At 41.2% G+C, this 27,191-nt stretch overlaps 1 pseudogene; it reads left to right on the top strand.

The window, feature by feature from the left end:
* Positions 1-11,779: 11,779 nt before the first annotated feature.
* Positions 11,780-12,382, top strand: LOC102850662 (annotated as a pseudogene).
* Positions 12,383-27,191: the final 14,809 nt, after the last annotated feature.

The raw sequence follows: 27,191 nt of genomic DNA, 5'->3' as shown, positions 1-27,191 counted from the left end.
CTCAGAGCGCCACCTGCCGGTCATCACCTCACAGCGCGCTACTTCAGCAAGGTCTCCTTGAAGGACAAACCCGAGCTGAAAGATGTTTTTCAACTTAAAACTCATTGCTGTCAAGTCGGAGTCTACTCATAGGTGACCTTCCAGTGAGTTTTCGAGAGACTGTAAGTCTCACAGGAGAAGACTGACCTTCTTTCTCCCACAGAAGCAACCTTTGGGTTAGCTGCACAACTCTCCACAGACGAAGCCGCCAGGGCTGCTTTACTCTTCATTTATTTCACGAAAACATTGAAAGATACCAAGGTACAATTAAACAAACAGTGTGGATTAACAATTGTATGTTTAATTGTTAAAACACAAAACTAGGGAATGTAAAGTTGATGTTAAGATTCCTTTTAAAGTTATTAATTAGTGTAGGGAGTTCTGATGGCCTAGGGGCAAGAAGCTGCCCTGCAATCTGAAGGCATGCGGTTCAAATCCACCAGCTGCTTCCGTGGGGAAAGGTTGGGAAATCAGCTTCCATACAATTACAATTACAGTTAACTGCCTCTGAAAGCCTGCTGGAGGGTCAGCTGTGGATTGGTTCTAATTCTACCATACACAACAACAATTATAGTGTGGGGAGTTGCACAGTTAAACCAAAGGCAGTCACAAAAGATGACCCATCTCCTCCTGTGTGATTTGTTTGCTTGTTGTTGGGTGCCATTGAGTCAAGCATGACCCACTGGGACCCTATAAACAATCGATCTGAACCCTGTCCTATCCTGTGCCCTCCTCACAATTTCTGACCCACTAGATCCCCTTGTGTCACTGCTCCAGTCCACCTGGTTGAGGGTCTTAATCTCTACCTTCCCAAGCATGATGTCCCTTTCCAAGGAATAGCCCCTCCTAGCAACATGCCCAAAGTCTGTAAGATGAAGCTTTATCATCCTTGCCTCCAAGGAGCGCTCTGGCTGCACTTTCTCTAAGACATTGCAAGTTTTTAAAATCCTGTGTGATTTACAGCCTTCGAAAACTTGAAATATGGACTCTGATTTGGTTCTGACTCAGTGGAAATGTGACAGAAAAATCTAAACTCATTGCCACTGAGTCAATGCAGCTCCTCTGTAGGATGGAGCAGAACTGCCTGCCAGAGCTTCCGAGGCTGTGATATTTCGAGAAGCAGGCTGCCGGGTCATCCTTCCAGTGGGTTTGAACTGCTGACTTTTGAGATAGTAGTCAAAATGTAACCACTCTACCACCTGGCCTCCCCTATCTCTAGAGGAGAAGAAATAAGTGAGTAATAGAGCTCTTGATCTATAGTGTTAGAAATAACTGGAAAATTTGATTGCTTAAAGTTGCTATTGAAAACTAACCTAACTATATTGCATTCAGGTTGAGGGGATTGGTGAGGTGCTCCCGAAGAGAGAAGTTTATTCTAAATGTTTCTCTACATGTAGTTTCTGAACCAGTATTATCTGGAAATTTGTTAGACACGCAGATTCCTGTGCTCCACTCTAGACCTACTGAATTATAAACTCTGACAGAAGGACTGGCCATGTTTTAATAAGCCCAGTAGTGGATTTAGGTGGTGCAGTGTCTAAGCACTTGACTCCCAACTGAAAAGTCATGGGTTCAAACCCACCAGCCACACCATGGGAGAAAGATGGGGCAGTCTGCTTCCAAAAAGACTTACAGCCTTGGAAACTGTAAGGGACAGTTCTGCTCTGTCCTATAGGGTCACCGTTAATCAGAATTGATCTGATGGCAACAGATTTTATTGGTGATTATGACTCACTCTCAGATTTGGAGACCATTCTAGTTGTTCTTCAGTCGGAAGGTAACACACTTTGTGTTGTTGATAATTTAATCACTGAGTAATCTTTCCACAGATAGAAAGACACTGCCTGTCCAGGTCACACTAAGCTACCAACATTGGCAAAGGTGGTCACGCAATCAGCTCAGGTGATTTTTGTCTCATCTGTCACAGCAATCAGTTCAATTCACCATTTTCAACCATATCAACATAATATCTTTTGGTTATGCAATTATCTGTTTAAAAAAGGTTGATTTTGGTAGGTGCCATGGAGTCGAGTACGACTTAAAGCAACAATACGAGCAAGAGGTCTGATCCTTGTCCTATCTGGTGTCTTCCTCATCCCTGACACGCTTGAGCTCATTATGCAATCACTCTGTCAAGCCATCTTGTTGAGGGTCTCTTTTTTATTGATTCTCTACCTTTCCAAGCATGATATCCCTCCTTAATGAACAGCCTCTCTTAGCAGTATGTTCAAAATATTTGAGATAAAGCTTTGTTATCTTTGCCTCCAAGGAGCACTCTGGCTACACTATTTCTAAGAAATACCTGGTTTTCTTTTGACATTCCATGGGATAGTCAATACTTTTCTCCAGCACCACCGTTCAAAGGCAGCAGCAATACTTCTGTCGTCCTAATTCACTGTCCATCTCCAAGATATATAGCAAGTGACTGAAAAGCCCGTGCCCTGATCAGGTGCTCTTTAGTCTTCAAATTGACATCATTGCTCCTTCGCAATTTGGAGATGTCCCTAACAGCAGACTTTTTGAATGCAATATGTCTCCTGATCTCCTGACTGCTGGTACTAAGGGGGTTGACTGTGGACACAAGTAAGATGAAATTGTTGGCAATTGCAATCTTTTCTCCACCTATCAAGATGATGCTTATTGGTCCAGTGGTGAGGATTTTTGTCTTCTTGATGCTGAGAAGCAATCCATATTGAAGTTTTCAGCTTTTTTATTTATTTATTTTTTCCAATTCAACACATTTTAATTTTCCCCCCCATTCATTCAATGTTGCACTTTTCTTCCCTCCCATTCCTCCCTCCCCCAGTACACTACCCTCTTGGAAAAGTAAAAGAAAAATTCTTTCATTGTTTTACAATCCCTCACCCCAGGTCCACTCCACTATATAGCCTTGACTCTGGACTCTTGTCATGACAAAAATCCCTAATAATTTTCCCACTTAAACAGTTTTTTCCCTTATCTGTTTCAATGAAGTTATTTTTTTGAATTATTTATTAGTTATTTATTGAACCCACCCTTCTCAGTCTCCTCCCAAGCCCGAGGTCAGTCTGCTTTACAACAGTGGCACCATGCAGTATGTGTCCTTTTGTGACTAAGATATTCACTCAGCATAATGTCCTCCAGGGTCACCCATTTTGAATAATATTGCATGAGTTCTTTGTTTTTCAATGCAGCATAGCATTCCATTGTGTGAATATACCACAGCTTCTCTATCCATTCATTTGTTGATGGGCACTTAGGTTGTTTCCAACTTCTTGCTATATTGTAACAAAGTCGCCGTAAACATCGGTGTGCATATATTTGCTTGGTTGTCGGTTATGGTTTCCTTGGGGTATATTTCCAGTAGTGGAATTGCTGAGTCGAATGGTATCTCTATTTGCAAATTTTTGAGAAAGCGCCATACCGCTCAGTGGTTGTACCATTTTACACTCCCACCAACAGTGAATAAAGGTTCAAGTTTCTCTACAACCTCGCCAGCATTTGTTGCTTGCTGTTCTGTTAAATTTTGCAATCCTGACTGGGATGAGATGATATTGCATAGTTGTTATAGACTTCAGCCTTTGATCTTCTTCAGCAAGCAGTTCAAGTCCTCCTCAGTTTCAGCAATCAAGGTTGTGTCATCTGCCTAATGAAACTTGTGATAATGAGTCTTTCTCCAATCCCCAGCCACAACCTTCTTCATAGAGTTCAGCTACTCAAATTATTTTCTCAGCATGCAGAGTGAATAGGTATGGAGAAAGGATACAGCCCTGATGTATGTCTTCCCTAATTTTAAATTATGCAGTGTTCCCTTGCTCTACTCAGACACCAGCTTCTTGGTTTGGGTATAGGTTTCCTATGAGCATAATGAAGTGTCTGGGATTCCCATAAGATAGGAATAAAGATTATTCCCAGTCCTCATAGTATTAATAATAGTATAAAATTTATAAAGTCAAGTACTATATCACCATGTCATCATCCTCAACAAACAGTTGTTGACATTGTCCACTTGCCAATGGCATCATCTCACTGAATTTCAGATGCAGAGGTGGGTTTTCTGTGGCATGTCACTCCAGGAGCCCAAACCGCCCACAACCACTTTAGAGGGTATGTAAATCGGCCCATCTCCCCATGTTTATCCCTAGAGATCCCCCGCTTAGGCTCAGTATCAAAACTGGGCACCTGCTCCCTTCCACAGTCTGACACATCGACTTGGCAGTTTTCTGGATGTGTTACTTTCTCTTCATTCCTTAACGTCCTCTGTCCAGAAGCAGCTTCTTTTTATTGACGCCTCTAACAGACCCATAACTTCAAAATAAAACTTGGACTTTTATAAAGTTAAAATACAGCAGGGATGAAAACTCAAAACTCAACCCATTGCTGTCAAGTCTATGAGCTCTGTGCTCATGTACTACAAAGTCCAAGTGCTCCACAGTATTTTATTGACAGTGATCTATTTTAGAAAGTGGTTGCCAGGTCTTTCTTGCACAGAGATGCTGGGCAGGCTCAAACTATCCAGTTGTGCCACCCATTTGTGTAAGGTAAAAAATTTTACTTGGATGACAATGATATGATTAGACTTAATATTTATATACCATTTAGCATATGTTTTATGCTTGGTGCTTTTGCAAATTTTAAATTAACTCCAGTTCACATACAGTACTTTTACTGCAGTTTTTATCATCTGCATTTTATTGCAAAGGAGAGGTTCAGTAACTTACTTAAGGGCCTCCAGAAAGTAAATCACAATGGTAAGCTTTTAACCAAGGCTTTTAGCCTCTGTGCTGTGGGACTTACCTCACCCGACCTTAGTTTTCTCACCTACAAAATGGGGAACGAAATGCTTCTGCTAGCATTATTTGAAGATACTTGAGCTCCCACTAGTCAGTCTCATAAAGACTAATCCTGTATAACACTATTATTGTAGAAGAGTATGAGGATCCGAAGTGGGGGTGGGGTGCTTAATCATAGAGTCACACAATTTGATGAGAGGAGGGAGGGGTAGGGAAAAGGGGAAAGATCGGGTATGAAAAACAATGTATACACACTTTCTGAACTTAGTAAATAAACCAGTATAAACTTTTTTAAAAAAAAGTAAACAGACAACTATGATATGATAAAGGGATATAAAAGGAACTGTGGAACCTCAATAAGGGAGCAATGAAATCTGTCCAGGAATGGCTGTCTGGAGTAAAGAGGAAGTGACATTTAAAGTGGCATAGGACCAGGAAGGTGGGGACAGGAAACCTAGGCAAAAGGAAAACTCAGAAACATGGACTAAACAGGACAAGTTTGTAGTTTTTATAAAACCTCACTGCCACGGAGCCAATACTGGCTCGCAGTGACCTTTTGTCCAGTTTGTGAGGCTATAATCTTTATGAGAGAGGACCACCCATCTTTCTCCATTGAAGCAGCTGGTGGTGTCAAAGCACTGACCTTTCTGTCAGCAGACAAACACCTAACACATTGTGTCTTGGAGGTTCATGGCTGTGAAGTATTGGCTGGAGAAGGGCTGTGGCCAGTGAAGGGTTTCAGTTCTCCTGACTGAGTCACTTCCTGATGGGAGTAGCCTTTAATTCTCAGTTCTTTCATAGAACACTAGCGTGCTAGACAAGATCTGATACAGTGAAGACGGCTGTCATCTGCTCTGACGCAGACTATCTGGTCAAGCCCCTCTTCTTCCAGGCCATCTCCCTCAACTTCTTCAGTTTCCACCTACCTCTTGTCCAGCAGTACTTAAGCTTTAACATGTGTTGTTGTGTTGTGGTCAGGTGCTGTCACTGTCAAGTTCATTACGACTCATGGATCCTGTGAACAACAGATCTGAACCCTGACCCATCTTGCACCATCAGCAAAATCTCCAACATACTCAATCCTATTGTTGTTGGCTTTTGACATTAAAAAAATGCTTTCTTTTAGCAGGGGTTGGCAAAGATGTGGAGAGATGCAAAATCTCGTTAGCTGCTTGCAAGAGTACAGAGTGGTCTGGTCACCAGGGGAACAATCACAGTTTCCGGGATATTAAATTCACATGAACCTTATGGTCTGCCACCCCACTCCCCCCACCAAAACACTACCACATAAAACTAGAGGGGAACCGTGGTGAAGATGTTCTTTGTAGTCTTATATATGACAGTCAAGAGTTTTTAATAAGTTCAGGCAACATCGAGAGAGAAGATAAGGTATGTAACAACAGCAGGGAGGAACAGGGGGCCTGGGTGACCTGGAGGCTCCTGAAAACAGTGCAGGGCAGGAACAGTACATAACACAGGGAGAAGCAGGGCCTGGTTGACCTGGAGTTCCACCTGGGGCTCCTAACGATAATGTGAGAAAGAACAGGACGTAACAGCAGGCAAAGGTTTATCCCACAAGACCCTTCTTGTCCACTGAACATACACTGAATTGTGCCAGCTAGGTTTTTGTTTTCAAACAAATGGTTAATGTATTAAATCACAATCTTAAAATACCATTTAAAGCCATTAATTAACATGTAAAAACTGTTTTATTTTAGTTTTTTCACAGTTGCACATTCTCTTCCCCCCGCAATGCACCCCTTGTTCCAGACTGTTGTCATACATACAATGCTTAAGCCTATATTTCTTTCTGAGAGTTCTTCCACTCTCCTGATAGAATGCAGTGTTCATCATCTATCCACTCTTTTTCCATTCTCTCCCCAACCTCCCCATGTCTGCCCTATTTTATAAAGCAGTGTTATGCAGTACTTGTCCTTTGTGACTGAGATATTTCAATCAACTTAATGTCCTCAAAATGCCCCCATGTGTAATAGTTAATGAGTTCATTATTTTTCAATGCTGTGAAATATTCTATTGTGTGAATGTACCATAGTTTTTCTATTCATTCATTTGTTTATGAGCATTTAGCTTACTTCTATCTCTTTGCTGTTGTAAATAATGCAGAAATAAACATGGGTGTGCTCAACCTTATTGTTGCAGTCACTGTATCAATCTATCTCCTTCAGGGTCTTCATTTCTTTTATAGACCCTCCACCTTTTCCAGCATATCTTTTTTGCCAAGGACTGACTTTCCTCTGACAACATGCCCAAGTCTCCTAATTGATAGAAAAAACAAATAAAACCTATTGCCGTTGGAGTAGACTCCAACTATTGGTGACCCTCCATCGTACTTGCAGGCTGTTAAACCTTTACTGGAGAAGAGTAACCACCGCACTGCACCGCCTGACCTGTCACCTTCTGCCTCCCGGCAGATCTCAGTCCGTGCACTCAGCCTCTCCTGCCATGGCCACGCTTACTCACAACCCGCAATTCCAGAAGCTACAGCAGTGGCACCACGAGCACGGCTCCGATCTCAGCCTGCGCCATCTTTTCGACTCGAACAAGGAGCGCTTCAACTGCTTCAGCTTGACGTTCAACACCAACCATGGACAGATTCTACTGGATTACTCCAAGAACCTGGTGACAGAGCAAGTGATGTGGATGCTGGTGGACCTGGCCAAGTCCAGGGGTGTGGAGGCTGCCCGGGAACACATGTTCGATGGAGAGAAGACCAACTTCACTGAGGACCGAGCTGTGCTGCATGTGGCCCTAGGGAACCGGTGGAACACTCCCATTGTGGTGGACACCAAGGATGTGATGCCTGAGGTCAATAGGGTGCTTGACAAGATGAAGCCTTTCTGCCAGTCTGTACAAAGTGGTGGCTGGAAGGGGCACACAGGCAAGCCCATTACAGATGTGATCAACATAGGCATCGGGGGCTCCAACTGGGACTCCTCATGGTGACTGAAGCCCTCAAGTCATACTCTGCAGGTGGTCCCCGAGTCTGGTTTGTCTCCAACATTGATGGGACCCACATTGCTAAAACCCTGGCCTCACTGAGCCCTGAGTCTTCCCTGTTCATCATTGCCTCCAAGACTTTTACGACCCAGGAGACCATCACCAATGCAGAGACGGCAAAGGAGTGGTTCCTCATGTCAACAAAGGATCCTTCTGCAGTCGAGAAGAGTAACCATCTATGTTCTACAGAGCAACTGGAAAATTCACTCATCCTTTGGTTAGCAGCTTAACCCACCTCACTGCCACGATACTTTAATACACAGGCTTCCGAAGTGAATCACAAATCTACAGGATCAAGATGTTGTGGGGCTGAGGTTCAGCCATCTATATGTTCACCAAGCAAATCCATCCTTCACTTGTTGTTCCTCTTTACTAATGAAGGTTATTTTCTGAGGTCAACCAGAAACTGTCGCTAAACTCTGCTCCACAGAGGCAGAGACCATGTCTTTCATTTAACCATTATCTCCAGACCCCAGCACATGCCTAGCACATAGTAGGCACTCAGATGCTGTGGAAATCATTTTAAAATCTCCTCTCAGCTTCCGTAGATCCATGGGTGGTGCAAATAGTACATGTAACTATTAACTTAAAGGCTGGCTGCTTAAACTCACTCCTTGGCACCACAGGAGAAATGCCTGGCAATCTGCATTAGTAACAATTATAGTCAAAAGTACTTTCTGGGCCTAGTGGCAGGAAACTGCACTGCAATCCCAGAGTTGCGCGGTTCAAATCCACCAGATGCTGCTCTGCTGAAGAAGGAGGAACAATCGCCTCCTGTACCAGTCAGATCCAATTTGACGGTACACACATAAAAAAAAAGAAAGTACTTTCTGGAGCTAAAATCAGCTCAACTGCAATGGATTTATTTGTTTTCTCTGCTTTGCTTTTATAGTATTTCTTGTATATTTTATTTGCTTTATTTAAAACATTATCCACTGGCGAGCTCTGGTGGCCTAGTGGCAAGAAGCTGCACTGCAATCCCAGCAGTGAGTGGTTTGAATCCACCAGGTGCTCTGCTGGAGTAGGAAGGACAATCTCCTTCTGTACCAGTCAGATCCCATTTGATGGTACACATACAAAAAATAATAAATTAAAAAACAAAACAAAACCCACAACAACCTTTATCCTTTGCTTAAAAACTTCACCTGGGAAGAAGAAAACTCAAACTAGCCTCTAAGTTCTTTGGCATTGTGCTACGAGCCCAGAAGTCATGGCTCCGTGGTGGTTAAAATCCACGAGCAGCTCTATGAAAGAAAGATGGGAAATTTCCTGCAGCCTTGGAAATCGAGCAGAGGTTTAGCTATGAGTGGGTTTTGGCTCAACGGCATTAAGAAGGCCTTCTAAATAAGTCCAACTGGTGAATTAAGCATTAGGCTGCTAACTTCAAGGTCAATGGGTCAAATCTATGAGCCATTTCACAGGAGAAAGATGTCACCAAGTTTGCTGCCTTAATACAATGTGGGGATTGTAATTATTATTATAAAACAAAAGATGGGTGATTGGTGGAATGAAAAAATAAATTAGCTCTGTAAACTTTTATTCAAGGTACAACAACTTTTTTGTCTGTTTGAGAAGTTGGACTCTGTGAGGAAGAATGTGGCATCATAATTAGAGGTAAGCTCATCAGTAACATTCAGTAGGCAGATGACATAACTTTGCTTCCTGAAAGTGAGCAGGACTTGAAATACTTGCTGTAGAAGATCAGACACTGCAGGCTTCAATATGGGTTGTATCTCAATGTCAAGAAAAAAAATTCTCACTGTTGGACCAATAGGTGACATCATAACAGATGGAGAAAAGATTGAAACTATCAATGTCTCCATCTTACTTGGATCCACCATCAATACACTTGGTACCAGCAGTCAGGAGCTCAGAAAACACATCACCCTGGTGAAGTCTGCAGTCAGGGACCTCTAAATTATTGAGGAGCAATGATGTTAGTTTGACAACTAAGATATGCTTAATTCAGATCATGGTCTTTTCAATCACTTGCTATGCTGCTGAGATCTGGACAATGAATAAGGGTGACAGAATAATTGATGCCTTTGAACTGTGGTGCTGGAGAAGGGTACTGATAGCCCACAGACTGCCAAAGGAACAAACGGGTATGTCTTGAAGAAGGTACACCTGGCATGTTCCTTGGAGGCAAGGATGGCAAAGCTTCCTCTCACATCCTTCGGGCCTGCTGCTGGGAGAGGGTATCCCTTGGAGAAGGATATGGTGCTTGGAAAGGTGGGGTATTATTGAAGACCCTCAACCAGGTAGATTGACACAGTGTCTACAGCAATGAACTCAACTCAAGTATGTTAGAGATGGTGAGGGTGACACAAGACAGGACAGGGTCTTGTTCATAGGGTCACTATGAGTCATACTCAACAGCACCTAACAACAACAACTGGTGGTTTCAAGCTACCAGAGAGGCTCAGCCTTTGCATTGGCAGCACAACTCCCTACTGACGACACCAAAAAAAAAAGAAGAAAAAAAAAGAGAAAGAAAGAAAAAGGGGGGGGGCAGTATCATAAAAAACAAAGGTTGTGGAAACATTCCAGGATAAAGAAGGTTAAAGAGACCTGATAATTAAACCCAGTATCTGATCTTATATGATTAGGTAAATAGTTAAAAGTGTTGCAACAATATTAACTTCTCTCAAGATGGTAACTTCTGTGTGGTTATAGAAGAGAATATTCCTTTTCTTAGGAAATGCACACCCTCAGATAGAAGTATCAGCTCCAATGCACTATAACTTATTCTTGAATGACCGGGTTGGTGGAGAACATAATTTTTCCACACAGAAATATTTCCTAGGGAGCTCTGGTGGCCTAGTGGCAAGAAGCTGTGCTGCAATCCCAAAGGCATGGGGTTCGAGGCCACCAGTTGCTCCTCAGGAGAAGGATGGGTAATCTCCTCCTGTGCGATTAACCGCCTCTGAAAACCTGCTGGGGGTCAGGTATGGTTCAGTTCTGACTCTACGGTACACAACAACAACAACACATTTTTTTCTATATAATTATTTTCTAAATATGTACTATATAATGTGATATATATATATACATACGTCTTCTATCAGTAAAAAATGGGAAGACACAGAGAAGACTAAAATCAAGAAGAAAGTAGTTATAATGTTGTTGTTGTTGTTAAGTGCCATCAAGTCATAGACGACTCATAGCGACCTTGTGAACGAAAGACCTAAATACTTGTATAACTTTCATCGTTTCTTCAAGTTCATAGGGTTTCCAGAAGCAAGGTATTTCAGAAGCGGATGCCACTCCTGCTTCCAAGCCTGTTTTAATCAGGGAGCTCCACCAAACACTGTCCACCATGGGTAACCATTATTGCATTTGACACATCAGTGTCACAGTGTTTAGCATCACAGCAACCACAAGTTACCTCTGTACAGTAAATGGACAGGCCAGTGCTATTCTACTTAGAAGAATGTATGAACAAAACAAAATAAAACCAGGCCTGAGGGCCTCAGATTAAAATCACCTATCTCTGGCTTGGTAGTATCATTTCCTGTCCACTAGACCAACTGATTGAAATGAATGTCATATTAAAAAAAAGATGTGTGAATGGTGGAATGGAAAATTAATCTGCTCTGTAAACTTTTTCTGAAGACACAACAAATTTTTTAAAGATTTTTTTTTAATCATGGAAAAATTTATACACAGAAAGAAACCTTCTTTGATTGTCATTCAGCAAGAAAACCTTTAACTATGGCCTTTATCTCCAGAGTTCCTCTGGTTACACCTTATTACACTATCTTTACAATCTCTCCATCACCATCTCATGGAAAACACTCTCTTATACTGGTCTCACAGCTGTTGATAATTTGCAAGACCATGTGTCCACAGTTAAGGTAGCTGGAAACCATGCTCCTAACAGAGGCTAACACAATGGCTATAAAAGCCAATCTTTGGTCTCTTTTCTGGTTACTGCAGCACTAAGAGCCATGAGCAGCAAGGTCTCTCACAACACCCCCTGTGAGGTGGTGCGGGAAGTCCTGCACTGGAACCAGCACAAACGCAGAAAGCTTTTGGAGACGGTGGAGCTGCTTGTCAGTTTGAAGAACTATGACCCTCAGAAGGACAAGCGCTTCTCGGGGACTGTCCACCCGATGCCCCAAGTTCTTGGAGATCAGCAGCACTGTGATGAAGCCAAGACTGTGGGTATCCCCCACGTAGACATCGAAGTGCTGAAAAAAAAACTCAACAAGAATAAAAAGCTGGTCAGAAAGCTGGCCAAGAAGTATGATGCCTTTTAGGCCTCTGACTCCCTGATGAAGCAGATCCCAAGAATCCTAGTTCCCTTCTCTGCTGAACCACAATGAGAACATGGTGGCAAAAGTAGACAAGGTGAAGTCCACCATCAAATTCCAGATGAAAAAGATCCTGTGTCAGCGGCCGTTGGCCATGTGAAGACGACAGATGATGAACTTGTCTACAACATCCACCTAGCTGTCAACTTTCTGGTTTCACTGCTAAAGAAGAATTGACAGAATGTTTGGGCTTTGTACGTCAAGAGCACCATGGGCAAGCCCCAGCTTCTGTACTAAGATACAGCTCAATAAATCTTACTGTTAATACCAAAAAAAGGCCAATTTTCAGTGGTGCTGACACCCCACCTATCTGTACCACCCTCTTGATCTCCTTCAAACTTAAGCCCACTGAGTTAGTTGCCACGTCAATCCATCTCATTGGTGGTCTTCCTCTGTTTTGTACATAACTATATAAGGTGTGCTATTTCTATTGTATTTTTTTCCTACAAATTTGGAACTATTTCTAAATTAAATTTTTTTAAAACCAACCCAGACACATTGGTTTTGTCTTATTTGGGGCTTGGTGCTCTGTTAGGAGAACAAGCACGATAAAGAGAAGAAAAACATAGTCTAGAATTGTCACAATTTTAATGTCTTTCTGGCCTTAAAAAAATAAAGAATGTGCCTTAAGTAACTGATATTACGCCCTCCCCCAGAACGTGAACGATGTGTTTAGGAGGATCCGTTTAACGCAAATTTCCGAAGCAAGTTCAATCCTCAGCATCATAAAATGAGCTTACTAAAAATTCTCTATTTCCTTTGTAATTAGGATCAAGATTTAATCATCTGGCTCTGAAATGAGGGTGTTATACGAGCAGGAAGCTAAGCTATAACGTTTTGTATGTAGATCTAAGAATTGAGTTAAAAGAGGTTTCAAAGCACTGGAGTCACTTCCATTCTTTACCAGTGTCTGTATATTAATTCTCCCAGAAAATTATTGCTGCTCGGAGTTAATAGAACCTTTGAAGCTAAATCAAGTCAATTTCCCATTGTCACTTTGTGATGCTTTTGAGCCAGGCTCACTGAATTACCCTATTTGATGGCCACCTTGAAGACGGCTTTGCGGGGGTCCCCAGAGAATCCACAGCAGCTGCATCTATGCCTCAGTATCCCAACCCCACCCAAGTCCATTCATTCTAATTATTAAATGGGTAGCTGAAGGCAAATGCCTTTCCCTTAGTCATACCGAAAGTAAAATAGATATGAGAAAATATCAGAATGGAAATATTGTGGTTGGATGATGTTGAGTTGATTCTGACTCATACACAGCAGGTCTAAGGGCAGAAGAGGGAGCTCTGGTGACCTTGTGGTTAGAAGTTGCACTGTAATCCCAAAGGAACATGGTTCGGATTCACCAGATTCTCTGTGGTAGAAGGATGGGCGATCTTTTGGTGATTAGCTGCCTCTGAAAACCTGCCAGAGGGTCAGCTACAGGTCAGTTCTGACTTGAAGGTACTCAACAACAACAACAACAAAGGCAGGGTAGAACTCCCGTATAGGATTTCCTCTAGGCTGTAACCTTTACAGGACTGGATTATCAAGATTTGGGTGTTTGCTGTTTAGTGTTTTAAACATTGTACTACCAGGCACAGAATGGTGGTGGTGTGGTGGTTGTTAGGTGCCATTGAGTCGAGTATGACTCATAGTGACCCTATGAACAATAGATTTAAAATGTGTCTATCCTGTGCCATCCTCGTCATCTCAGATATACATGAGACCATTGCTGCAGTCACTGCATCAATCCATCTGGTCATCCCCTCTTTGGCCAAACCTTCACCTTTCAAAGTATGAGGTCCCTCTCCAAGGAAGAGTAACATGTCCAAAATATGTGAGATGAAGCTTTATCATCTTTGCCTTCAAGGAGCTCTCAGGGTATACCTTCTCTAAGACATATGTTTGTTCTTTTAACAGTCCATGGGATGTTTATTACTCCTCCAACACCACAGTTCAAAGGCATATTTTCTTTTCTTCTGTCATCCTTAATAATTGTCCAGCTCTCAGCAGCCTAGCAGGTGATTGAAAAGACTATGACCTGAATCAAGCACACCTTAATCCTCAAACTAACATCATTGATCTTCAATAATTTGGAGAGGTCCCTGGCTGCATATTTTTCCAGTGAAGTATATCTCCTGACCTCCTGACTGCTGGTACCAAGGATGTTGATTGTGGATCTAAATAAGATGAGAGGAGCTCTGAAGGCCTAGCGGTAGGCATATGGTTTGAATCCACCAGTTGCTCTGCAAGAGGATGGGCAATCTCTTCTCGTGTGATTTGCCGCCTCTGAAAACCCACTGGATGGTCAGCTATGACTTGGTTCCAACTTGATAGTACAAAACAACAATCAGGTGAAGTAATTGACAGTTTCAATCTTTCTTCATGTTGACATGCAATCTACATGAAAGGCTAGTCTTCTATCTTCTACAGTAAGTGCTTCAAGTCCTCCTCACTTTCAGCAAGCAAGGTTGTATCATCTGCATAACATAGGTTATTAATGAGTCTTCTTCCAATGCCGATGTCACATTGTTCTTCAGAGTTCAGCTTCTCGAATAATTTGCTCTATACCCTGCTTGCTGAAACTGAGGAGGACCTCATGCACTTGCTGCGAAGGGTCAAGGACTGCAGCCTTCAGTATGGACTGAGGCTCAATGTCAAGAAGACAAAGATTCTCACCACTGGACCAATCGGTAGCATCAGGATGGATGACGAAGAGATTGAGATTGTTCACAGCTTCAGTTTGCTTGGCTCCACAGTCAACACTTGGCACCAGCAGTCAGGAAATCAAAAAGCGTATCAAGATGGGAAAGTCTGCTGTTAGGGACCTCTCTAAAGTACTCAAGAGCAACGGTGTCTCTCTGGAGACTAAGGTGCGCCTGATACAGGCCATGGTCTTTGCAATCGCTTGTTATGCATCAGAGAGTTGGACAATGACTAGGGAGGACAGAAGGAGAGTTGTTGCCTTTGAGCTGTGTTGCTGGAGAAGAGTATTGAATGTACCATGGAATGCCAGGAAAACAAACAGATTCATCCTGGAGAGGATTAAACCAAGCAACTCCTTGTAGGCAAGGATTCTGGGGCTTCGTCTGACATACTTTAGACATGTTGCCAGGAGGGATGGGTCCTTGGAGAGGGACATCATGCTTGGTAGGGTGGAGGGATGGCACAGGAGGGGAAGACCCTCTATGAGATGGATTGATTTGGTGACTGGGGTAATCAGGATGGGTGTGTCGGAGGCAGTGCGGTTGGCACAGGATAGAGCAGGGTTTAGGGCTGTTGTGCATAGGGTCGCTATGAGTCGCAAATGACTCAACGACACATAACAACAACAACAACAACAACATACAGAATGAATAAGTAAGGAGAGAGGATATAACGCTGACACACATCTTTCTTAATTTTTTAAAACTATTATTAAATTTTATTAGTTTAATGAACATTTACAGAGATTTTGTGTTTTCATTCATTCATTGTTGCACTGTTTTCTCTACCCTCCTCCCCAGTTTGTTCTTCTTCCCCCCAACCCCGAATGTCTGTTTTAATTGTCCAATTGCCACAGTGCTTGTCAAAGCCAGTTCTGATTAATCTCCTTTGTCAGTGTGTCCTTTGCCATTCCCTATCACTCCTCCCTGAGAGAGACTTCACCCTGATTCCTAAGGAAAGTGGGATGGCGTATTTTCTTAGCTACTTCCTGCTGAAAAGGGATGCTGTGGGTTTCAGGGTGAAGATCTTCTCTCACTACTCTAAAGGGCCTCTTTGGCAGTAGGAAACACATAGACTATTATGGAGATTGATTCTGGAATTTAGATGCACTGTTATCAGTTGTGCTTAGCCATACATGTTCATATCCTTGAAGATGTATCATGGAAGTGTTGCAGCCTAGAAGACACAAATTTAACTAACAAGTTAAAAGTACATGAGTCAAAAATTAAAAAGCAATAATATTCCGAGTAGAGGTTCTAATAGTGGCACAAATCAAGTTACAAAGGGAAGGTGGTTCTTACAATAAAAGGCCTATTCGCTCAACAGCTTCTTGGTCTAGGAAGAGGTTTTGTATGAGCACAATCAGTTGTTCTGAGATTCCCATTATTCTCAACTTTAGCCGTAATTTGTTATGATCTACACAGTCAAATGCCTTTGCATATTCAAAAAAAGTACAAATAGACATCCTTCTGGTATTCTTTGCTTTCAACCAGGATCCATCAGACATCACTAATGATATCCCTGGTGCCATGGCCTCTTTTGAATCCAGCTTAAACCTCTGGCAGTTGTCTATGTACTGTTCTAGAAGTTTTTAAAAGATTTTCAGCAATATTTTGCTTGAGTGTGATATTAAAGATATTGTTTGATAATTTTCACACTCTGTCTTGGACATGGAGCAACTATTAATTTCTTCTAGCCAGTCAATAATCTGAATATTGCTAAGTATTTTTATAGCTAAAGTATCTATATCTTTGATTAATTATCATTGTTCTTATTAATACAGTCGTTGTCTGTCAGTTTGCTGTACTCAGGTAGTTTGTGGGTTGCCATGATGCTGAAAGCTATGCCACAGGTCTATCAAATGCCAGAAGGGCCACCCATGTTGGATAGGTTTTAGTAGAGTTCCCAGATTAAGAAAAGCTAGAAAGCAGGATTAAGTGTCCCCTTCTTAAATAAGTAGTGGGCCTCTGAAAACTCTATGAACAACTGAGGCACATGGATAGTTGTAGTATTAGAGGCAAAGCCCAAATTTGGATGTCAATCAAAATGAGGACAAACAGCTACAAACATGCTTTAATAGGGGGAATGTGCTTGGTAAGTATCACAAAGCTCTTTTACTTCTGTCAATATGTGCCCTATCTCTATACACAGACTCCACCAGTAAACCTACAACAAAGCCCTTGACTTTGGCCCCATAGGGTAGCAGATCGAGCTCAGCTACATCTCACATCAGTCCCTTGTTCTCGATCACCTGTCTGGTGTCTGGTCTCCAGTTCTCTGCTTCCAGTCTCTCAGTCTCACTCTGTCTCGTATTCCAAAGGACACATCACACTCTTTTCTTTCTTCCTCCCGGTGGTAGTGAGATTTCCATCAATAGTCTTTAGAGATAAACAGACTTGAGCTCCAATCAGTCTCCACATCTATAAAATGGGGATAATAATACTGACTTGGAGAGCCCTAGTGGCCTAGTGCTAAGAAGCTACGCTTCAGTCCCAAAGGCGTTACCAGCTGCTCCACAGAATAAGGATGAGGACTCTCTTCATGTCCCTCTGAAGACCCACTGGAGGATCAGCTATGAGTTGGTTCTGACTTGATGGCTCACATCAACAATACTTCCTTTAGCATACCAGTGTAAAAATTACAAATTATCTGCATAAAGCAGCTAGCATAGTTCCTGGCGTGCGTGCATGCATATATATATGCTTTAGTTCAACTGTACAGTGAGCCCCTCCTAGGTTCTTGGCAGTAGAGATGCAGTGGTGAATAAGATAAGGTCTCTGTTGCCATTGTGCTTACCTTCTAATGGGAGGAAACTTAAGTTCGTAAATATATATTTTATATGTTGTTGTTGTTAAGTGCTGTCGAATCACAGGCAACTCATAGAGACCCCATGAAGGAGAGTCCTCAATGCTTGGGTGCTTTTCACCATTTCTCCATATATTTTATATAGTGATATGTAAAATTAAGAAAATAAAGTAGGATAACATGACAGAAAGTGAGGAGATGAATAGTGATGTTCTCATTTGGGATGTGGGGTGGAGACAATGGTCAGCAAAGACTTAAGTGAGAAGGTGACTTTGAACTAGAACTAGAATGAAAAGAAGACTCATCCAGGCAAATAGACATGAGGAAACAGAGAGAGTAGGCAAACTAAAACTCTTATGCTAAGAACAAGTTTGGTTGTTCTTAGCTCTAATGCTAAGAAATTTGACCACCAAGAAGACTGAAGTAGAAAGGTGATATATGAGGTCAAATAGCAAAGGATGTTGACCAGAAGATGGGCTCAGATTTTATTCTATTAAGGCAGGTCTTTAGGATCTCTTAACAAGATTAATGTTCTTGAATGATGATTCTGGTATCTGTATGCATAATGAATTGTATAGAGATTGCCTGGGAGACTTGTATTATTCAGGTGAGAGATGATGATGATGGCTTAGACCATGGTGTTTGCAATGAGGTGGAGAAAAGTGGATTCTGTCAGAGGCAGTGAGATTGGCTCAGGATAGAGCAGGGCTCAGAGCCACTGTGCATAGTGTCACTATGTGCTAACAGCCGCAGTCAACTCAAGTAGTCGACCTCACAGTACATAACAACACCACCACTAACAGAGACTTTTAAACCAAATTGTGTATATATTTTTGTTAAAAAAACATGATTTTAGCATAATGCTTTCCAGTCCCCCACAAATTAGTAGTAATTTACAAAATGTTCCTGCTTGTTGCATAGTATTCCATTGTATGAATGTACCACAACTTCTCAATCCATTCGTTTGTGGTTGGATATCTGGACTGTTTCCATGTTCTTGGGATGGCGAATAATGCTGTTATGTGAAAAAACAATGCATTTAAACTTCATAAGTATATCAGTATAAAATTAAAAGAACAAAAAGAAATATTGTCTTAGCAGTGTTATTTGCAACACCATCAGCACAATTTTTGAAAGTTTGGCTTACTTTAGGGGGCCCAAGAAAGGAGTTACTTACTGAGAAAAGGGGGGGAGGAAATTCATTTAGACAAAACAAAACAAAACAAAACAAAACAAAAAACCTTCTGTGCTGCCAGGTGATTGACATAAAAGGGGGGCAGGGGCGGGGAATGATGGCCTTCAGTTGGGGTCACTAGAAAAAAAAATATAGTTCCTCTGAGTCTGCCTATTATAACTTATAATAAAACCAAATGCTCAATTATGAGTGAACCCCACATTACTTAACAAGTGAGTAAAGTCAGACTTGTTGTTGTTATGTGCCATCAAGTCACCTGCAACTAATAGAAACTCTATGTACAATAGCTCTGAAACCCACTCTATTCTGAGCCAGTCTCACTGACTCTGACATTCCTATCTCCCTTGATCCCAGGCACTGTGTCAATCCATCTCATGTGGGGTCTTTCTCTTTTCCACTGTCCTAGTTATAAACAAAGATGAAGTAAAATCTAAATGCGACAATGTTGAGTGTGGACAACATAGCACCCTAGGATAGCCCTCCCACTACAAATGTTGAAAATAAACTATATTCAAAGGTGTTTAAAAGTAAAACTGAACTGTAGGAAAAACAAATCAAAAGTATATGAGGGCTGTAAATAGAGGTCAAGAAAATCGCTGACGCTGAGATACTCTGGTGGCTTTACTGTCCATCATAATCTAGCTTTAGGCAAATAGACATGTTGAAGATTGTTGGGAAGTTAGACATTGATTGTAATGCACATCCAAAAACTTCTCCAATAGGGTAAAGAGGGAAGCCACAGACTGGGAAAAAGTATTTGGTAATAACATATCAGATAAGGGACTTATATCCAGAATTTACAAAATACTTGAGCACCACAACAAGATAAAGGTAAATAATCTAATAGAAAAATGGGCACAGGATATGAACAGGCACTTCACCAAAGACAACATTCAGATGGCTAACAAGTTCATGAAGAAATGTTCAAAATCCCTAGCTCTAAGAGAGATGCAAATTAAAACATCTATGAGATATCATCTCACCCCAGTCAAAAGAGCAAAATTTAACAGAACAGCAAGCAACAAATGCTGACAAGGTTGTGGAGAAACTGTAAAATGGTGCAACCACTGTGGAAGGCAGTATGGCGCTTTCTCAAAAAGTTGCAAATAGAGATATCATTTGACCCAGCAATTCCACTACTGGGCATATACCCCAAAGAGATCATAACTGACGTCCAGGCAGATATATGCACACCCATGTTTATTGCAGCTTTGTTCACAATAGCAAGGAGTTGGAAACAACCTAAGTGCCCATCAACAAACGAATGGATAGAGAAGCTGTTGTATATTCTCACAATAGAATACTATGCTGTATTGAAAAACAAGGAACTCATGCAATATTATTCAAAATGGTTGACTCTGGAGAACATTATGCTGAGTGAAGTATCTCAGTCACAAAAGGACAAATATTGCATGGTGCCACTGTTTTAAAACAGGACTGACCTTGGGGTTGGGGAGAGACTGAGAAAGATGAATTCAATAATGTATATGCATTGAAACAGATGAGGGAGAAAGCTGCTTAAAAGGGATGTGTGATTAGATATTTTTGTCATGACAGGAGTCTAGAGGGATGGCTACATGGTGGAGTGGACCTGGGGGAGGGTTTGTAAAACAATGAAAGAATTTTTCTTTTACTTTTCCAAGAGTGTAGTGTTCTGGGCTGGGGAGGGGGTGGGAGGCTAGGGAGGGGAGAAATGTGCAACAATGAATGAATGGAAATCCAAAGCCTCTGTACATTTTTACTGAAATGAATAATAAATTTAAATTTTAAAAAATTTAAGTTAGAGTAAGGGAGGCAATGGATTTATAACTGCTCATGCTAATAACACTATATCATGGTATGGAGGAGGAATAGTGGAACTTTATCCACATTTACAATATTCTTCTTACCAAAACCATTTATGGAAAATAGGAACTGCATTGGAACATGTATCTCTGGATTGGAGATGATCATATTGTTAATATTTCTAGCCTTAAACTTAAAATATTATATTGTTCAAAATTAGTTGTTATATATTTGTTTAATTTTTTTCCTCTTTTAACAACTGGCGTCTAGAGGGAAGAGAAAAGACCAGAGAACGGCCAAAATTATTGGGGCAGCTATTGCTGCCAGTTTAGGACCTGTGTCAGGAAAAGGAAGTCTTACTCATAAACAGTGCCACCCAAAAGTAATAAAGGAGGTCAGAATTGCTTCCACTGTGGAAAGCTGGGCCACTTCAGTAGTCAGTGTCACAGATGAGAGCCACAGATAGGCAAGGGAGTAGAGAGGAAGCTCCCACTCACTTGCTTTAAGTGTGGATTTGAAGGACACATGGCCAAGAGTGGCCCACAGGTCCTCATGGCTGATAGGACTGACAGGCCCTAGCTCCCAGCTGGAAACAAAGGAGGATGCTTCAATAATTTAGATCCTCCCAGAAGAGCTGTGGGTGAGCAATAACATTACTGGTAAGTATATTCATTTTCTCCTGGACACAAGAGCCTATTATTTGTTCCTAAAAGCCTTCTGAGTTCCCAACTCGTCTCACTATTTCTTAGTTGTCGGAATTGACGGAAAACCTCATAAGCAGTTCCTTACTTCACCTCTGCCTTGCATGCTGACTTCTGAGCTGTAAAACAACCCAGTGGTAGATGGAATTTGGTTCAGGACTTAAGAACAATAAATGACATAGTTGAGACATTGATTGTAAAGAGCCACAACTTCTGCAAAAGAATGAACTGAAAAGAAATAATAATTCATTAAAAATCTATTCACAACACAGAGAGATGGGAAGGAAGTTTGTGGTCTTTGACTAGATTGCAGATGAGCAAAAAACAAAATCCAAGAAGTCAAACCTCAGGCCCGCCACTTATGTAGGCTCTGAATTGATAATAAAGGTGCAGCCCTTGTACTGCTTTTCTCATTCCATAAACGTATAATGAAAATGTTTATGAATCACCTGACCTCTCCCCATCTGACCAGGAGAAGGCAAAGATAAGCTTTCTCTGAAAAGACATACCCCAAATACAAATTCCAAGGAATTTCCAAGAAAATATAAAGCCTGAATCAAGAAAACGAATTCCAAGTAGATGAGGATAATAACACATCCCAACCCAACCCCCAGACAGTGTCAGTAGATACAACAAAAAGAAGGATTTCATTTAGTGGGAAAACAGCTTGAGACAATATTTTTAAAAGATATACATCTGAGGGGGGAAACAATTCTCTATTTTTTTAAAAAAGCATATTTGCCCAAGAATCTAATACAAATTCTACAGAGCAAAAATAGCTGAAATTAAATACTCATCAAATGGTTTAAGCCATTTAGTCAATAAAGTATGTGTGAGCCAGCAGAACAGTGAGAAAATTACGCAGAGTAAGACGAAGAGAAATGGAGATTTGAATGGGAGGCTTCAACATCTCCTAGAAATTCCAAAACAGGAGACTAGAGAAACCTAAAGACAAGAAACACGTGAGAAGAGGTTGTTGTTGGCCTGTGTCCACCTGGAACACATTTATAGCTGACCCTTGGGGGGGTGGTTTGTAGACTGTAATTGCATAAGAGGAGATTGCCCATCTTTCTCCTGTGGAATAGCTTGTGGATTTGAACCACATGCCTTTGGTTTGGCAACACATCTCCTTACTACTATGCCACCAGAGCTCCCTAAACCATGATTGTTGTGGTGTGCTGTCAGGCCTTAACTGACCAATTGCTGACCCTGTAGCAGGTTTTCAGAGGCAGTTAATCAGACAGAGATTTCCCAACAGCTAGTGCATTTGAACCACCTGCCCTCAGGATGACAATGTGGCTTCTTACCACTATGTCACCAGAGCTCCTTCCTAAACCATAACTATTGTTTCATAACAGAGTGTGAACCCATGATCACATTCCCAGACAAGAAAGTCAACTGAAAATGCTCCTAAATATCTCCTCTACTTAGATTATGACCTGATGTCTTAAGAGTTTACAAGCCTTGAGTCCAAGATCTGGCGGTGTTTTAGTGAGGGAATTTTATATATTCCATTCTATGCCATTGGTCTGCCCAAGGTACTTCTGTTGCACAAACAAGATAGAACAAATGATTTCATACAAGTATAAAGTTGAAATCCACATACTTCTATACCCTGTGGTATGAACACACAAATCACTCATCCATACAAGAATGTGGCAATTTGCTTTTATAAAGACTTAAAGCTTTGGAAACATTGAAGGACAGTTCTCCTAGCCAAAAAAGATAGGCAGATTCTTTTCATTAAGATTTATAGTCTCAGAAACCAGATACAGGTTTGCAATAAGTTGGACTTGAGTTAATGCGATGACTTCTAGGGGTTTTGTTTGTATATGTTAGTGTTTGTGTTTATTTACCTACCTCCTTGGGTTTTTAGAAGAATAAACACTTAGAACAATACCTACCACACAGTAAATGCTCTAAAAAATGATTGCACTCTTTATTTATATGTTCACAATCTGAAAACTATTACGTTAAGAAAAAGATCAAAATGTTAAATTTTCCAAATTAATTTTAAAGGCATGTGAGTTTTGTAAGAAATGTGGAGTTAATACATCTAAGATATTTTGCCAAAGGTAGGGATGGGCAATCTCCTCCTAGGCAATTAACTGCTTCTGAAAACCCTTTGGAGGGTCAGCTATGGGTCAGTTCTGACTCTACAGTACTCAACAACAACATTATTGATAATAGAGGAAAACTGATCAATAACCTGCATTATGCAGATGACACAACCTTGCTTTGAATTTGGAGAAGTGAAGAAGATTTGAAGAAGCTACTGAAGAAGATCAAAGACAATATTACGTATAGATTATGCCTCAACATCAAGGAAACAAAACACCTGAGAGCAGCATAATGATAAATGGAGAAAAGACTGAAGTTGTCAAGGATTTCCCTTAACTTGGATCCACCATCAATACCCATGGAAGCAGCCAAGAAATTGAAAGATGAATGGCTTTGGGAAAATTTGCTGCCAGGGATCTCTTTAAAATAGTGAAGAGGACAAGTGTCAACGCGGTGCACTTGACCCAAGGCATGCCATTTTCAATGACTTCATATACTTGTGAAAGCTGGACAGTGAATAAGGAAGACTGAAGAATCGATGCCTTTGAATTGTGGTGTTGTTAAAAGAGTATAGCATGGACTGTCGAAAGAACAAATCAATCTGTCTTGAAAGAGGTGTAATTGGAATGTTCCTTAGAAGCCAAAATGATAAGACTCAGTCTTATTTATATATGGGTGTGCTGTTGGGATGGACCAGCCATTGGAAAAAGACATCAAGCTTGGAAAAGTGGAGTTAGCAAAGAAGAATAAGAGCCTCAAAAAATGGATTTGACACAGTGATTGCAACTATGGGCTTAGGTATAGTGGATATTTTGAGGATGACACCATCCTTGGATCAGGCATCGTTTTGGTCTATGGTAATGTATTTGTTGTTGTTAGATGTCATCAAGTCAAGCACAACACATAGCAATCTGTGCCATCCTCATCATTTCCAGTACACTAGAGCCCATTGCTGAAGGCACCGTGTCAATCCATCTCATTGGGGATCTTCCTCAGCTGACCTTCCACCTTTCCAAGGATGATCTCTCTTTCCAAAGAATCACCTCTTAAGCAACATGTCAAAGTTGAGAGATGAAGCTGCACCATATCCACCTCCAAGGGGCACTCTGGCTGCATTTTTCCCAAGATGTATTTATTTCTTTAGTTTGTTTGTGTTTTTTGTTTTGCAGTCCATGGGATATTCAGTAGTCTCCTCCAACATCACAACTCAAAGGCATTGATTCTTCTTCTGTCATCTTATTCATTGTCCAGGTCTCAATGGCACCTAACAACAATTTAGAAATAAATTGTCAAATAAAATAATATAATGGGATAATTGAGAACCTAGAAGGGTAAATACCAATCATTTCCTTTTCTGGATGTAGGAAATGAAACCCAGAGAGAGAAGAGCAGGAGCAAACCTGAAATCATGACAAGCAGCACACAGTCCCTGTCTAGGGTTCTTCTCCAGGGTGCTCTGGCCTGGACAAATAGACTTAAAAAAAATAAACTGCTTCAGAAAGGCTAACCACTCTGCAAATGGGAAATAGTATGAGCACTCTATTTGGGCAAATAAAGTCAGAATCTGCTTATCAGTTCCTCTAATGGAAATGACAACTAGCATCGGCAAAATGCCTCCTGATTCAAGAGATAGCATGGCCCGGGTCCTCAGCTCTACTATTACTGCTGTCAGGATCCTCCCAGCTATTATATACCTCGGAAGAATGTTAACGTGTTCCGCCAACAAAGACAAATTTAAAGGAAGATAAAGCAAGTGGTGCTAAACATTGCAGTGCCACCCTGTATTCAAATATCTCTCCTGAGCGGTGTTTAATGTCAGCATCATTTTTTTAAAGAGACATATCAGTTTCAAGTCAAGGCTTTTTTTGCACTTTCCCCAGTTCTTCGCTGCCTGGTCTTGGGGTGGGGCTGGAGGAAATAAACATAATCACCATCTACATTACTTTCTCGTTTAATGCCCTTCAGTAAGGGCGGCAGCAGCAGGTCAGGATAGAGACTTCAGTTGTTAGTACAGCATCCTCCGTGAATATTGGTTGCAGCAGCTGTCTCTGCCATCACTCTCTTGAGGTAATGCCTTGCTTCCCATTGTCATTGTATCTCAGAATCAAATTATTTGAATTCTAGACACATCAACAGCACGCTGAAGGGACCCTGCCAATTTTTGCAGCTCGTTTGGAAAAGAGCATCATGAAGCATTACTCATTTATACGACTCCCACACTCCTGTTATAAATTCAGTGGGCAGGACTGTCTTCAGGTGCAGCCCTTCAGCTTAGCTCTCTAATCCTATAACCCTTTACCACCAACTCCTTCCCAGAAATATGTACACGAGATTCCCAAGACAGGCCTTCCCCCTCGTTAAGACTCTGTCTACTCTGCTAGAGTCTGTCTGGCCGGCCTTACCCGGAGCCAACCAGCTATTTCTCTTCTGTCAGACCTAGGGGGGGAAAGCCCACAGCACAGCACACTGGGCTGTCCTTATGGCCACCATCCAAACTGTCACAGAGATGACAGCTGCTTAAATGAACGCCTGTCTGATAATAGTGAAGCAGCGGATGGTAGTTCATCTTTCATTGCAATGCAAAAAGAGCTATCAGCAAAGGTGTTTTTGAAGAATACTTTTAATGACATAAAAAAAATAAGAGAAGTCTCATGGCGTAAATGAAGGAAATAAAATATATGGCACAAAATTCCTGATTTTGTAGATGTTTTCTATTATATGCTGGTTTGTTGTTGTTGTTAGGTCCAATAAAATACAACTCATAGCAGCCCTATGAACAACATGTACTAAGATAACAATAATTCATAGCTTACACCCTGGCCTATCGTGTGCCGTCCTCACAATCCCTAACATACTTGAGCCCATTGCTGCAGTCGCCATATCAATCCATCTGGTTGATGGTCTTTCTCTCTTTCATCAACCTTCCACCTTTCCAAGTATGATGTTCCTCTCCAAGGAATAGCCTCTCCGAGCAACATACCCACAGCATGTGAGTTAAAGCTTTATCATCTTTGCCTCCAAGGAGTACTATTACTATACCTCAGCCTCAAGAAAACAAAGATCCTTACCACTGGACCTACAGACAGCATTATGATAGATGGAGAAAAGTTTGCTGTTGTTAATGATTTTCTCTTGCTCAGATACACAATCAACTTCCTTGGCACCAGCAGTCAAGTCACCAAAAGCCAAGTTGTTGTTGTTGATTGCCGTCAAGTCAAGCGTGACTCACAGCAACTCTATCAACAAAAGACCTGATGCCTTTCCCTAATTGTCATTGATTCCAAGTTCATAGAGTTTCCAGAGGCATGTGGTTTAGAAAGTGGATGCCACTTCTGCTCCCAAACCTGTTTTACAATTCAGAGCTCCACCAAACACTGTTTACATTGGGAAACCATACTGGTATTTGATATTCCAATAGCACAAGGTTCAGCATCACAGAAACCGAGGTTACTTCATACTGCACATTGACAAAGAGTGATTTACAAAGTGGAAAAATATTCCTCTAGATATAAACAGCACTAATTTAATTTAGCAGTGGTTAAGTGTTGTCAAGTTGAATATGACTGAGAGTATGTTTTGCACAAAAGACCTGAACTCTGTTCTATAACTAACATCATTTCTGTATAGAACTCTGTTCTATAACTAACATCATTTCTGGATATTTATAGAGTTTAGAGAGTTTGTAGAGTTTAGAGAGTTTGTAGTTTCCAGAAGCACCTAGTTTAGGAAGTGTATGTCACTCCTGATTCCCAGGATAAATCAATCTGGAACTTCATCCAAACATTGTACCTAAAGGGTAATC

This window comes from Elephantulus edwardii, unplaced genomic scaffold (genome assembly GCF_000299155.1).
Source record: "Elephantulus edwardii isolate Elephantulus edwardi_28Jun2011 unplaced genomic scaffold, EleEdw1.0 scaffold00029, whole genome shotgun sequence".
Taxonomy (NCBI): Eukaryota; Metazoa; Chordata; class Mammalia; order Macroscelidea; family Macroscelididae; genus Elephantulus; species Elephantulus edwardii.
The sequence above is the reverse complement of the archived record's forward strand: the minus strand, read 5'-3'. Positions and strand labels throughout refer to the sequence as shown.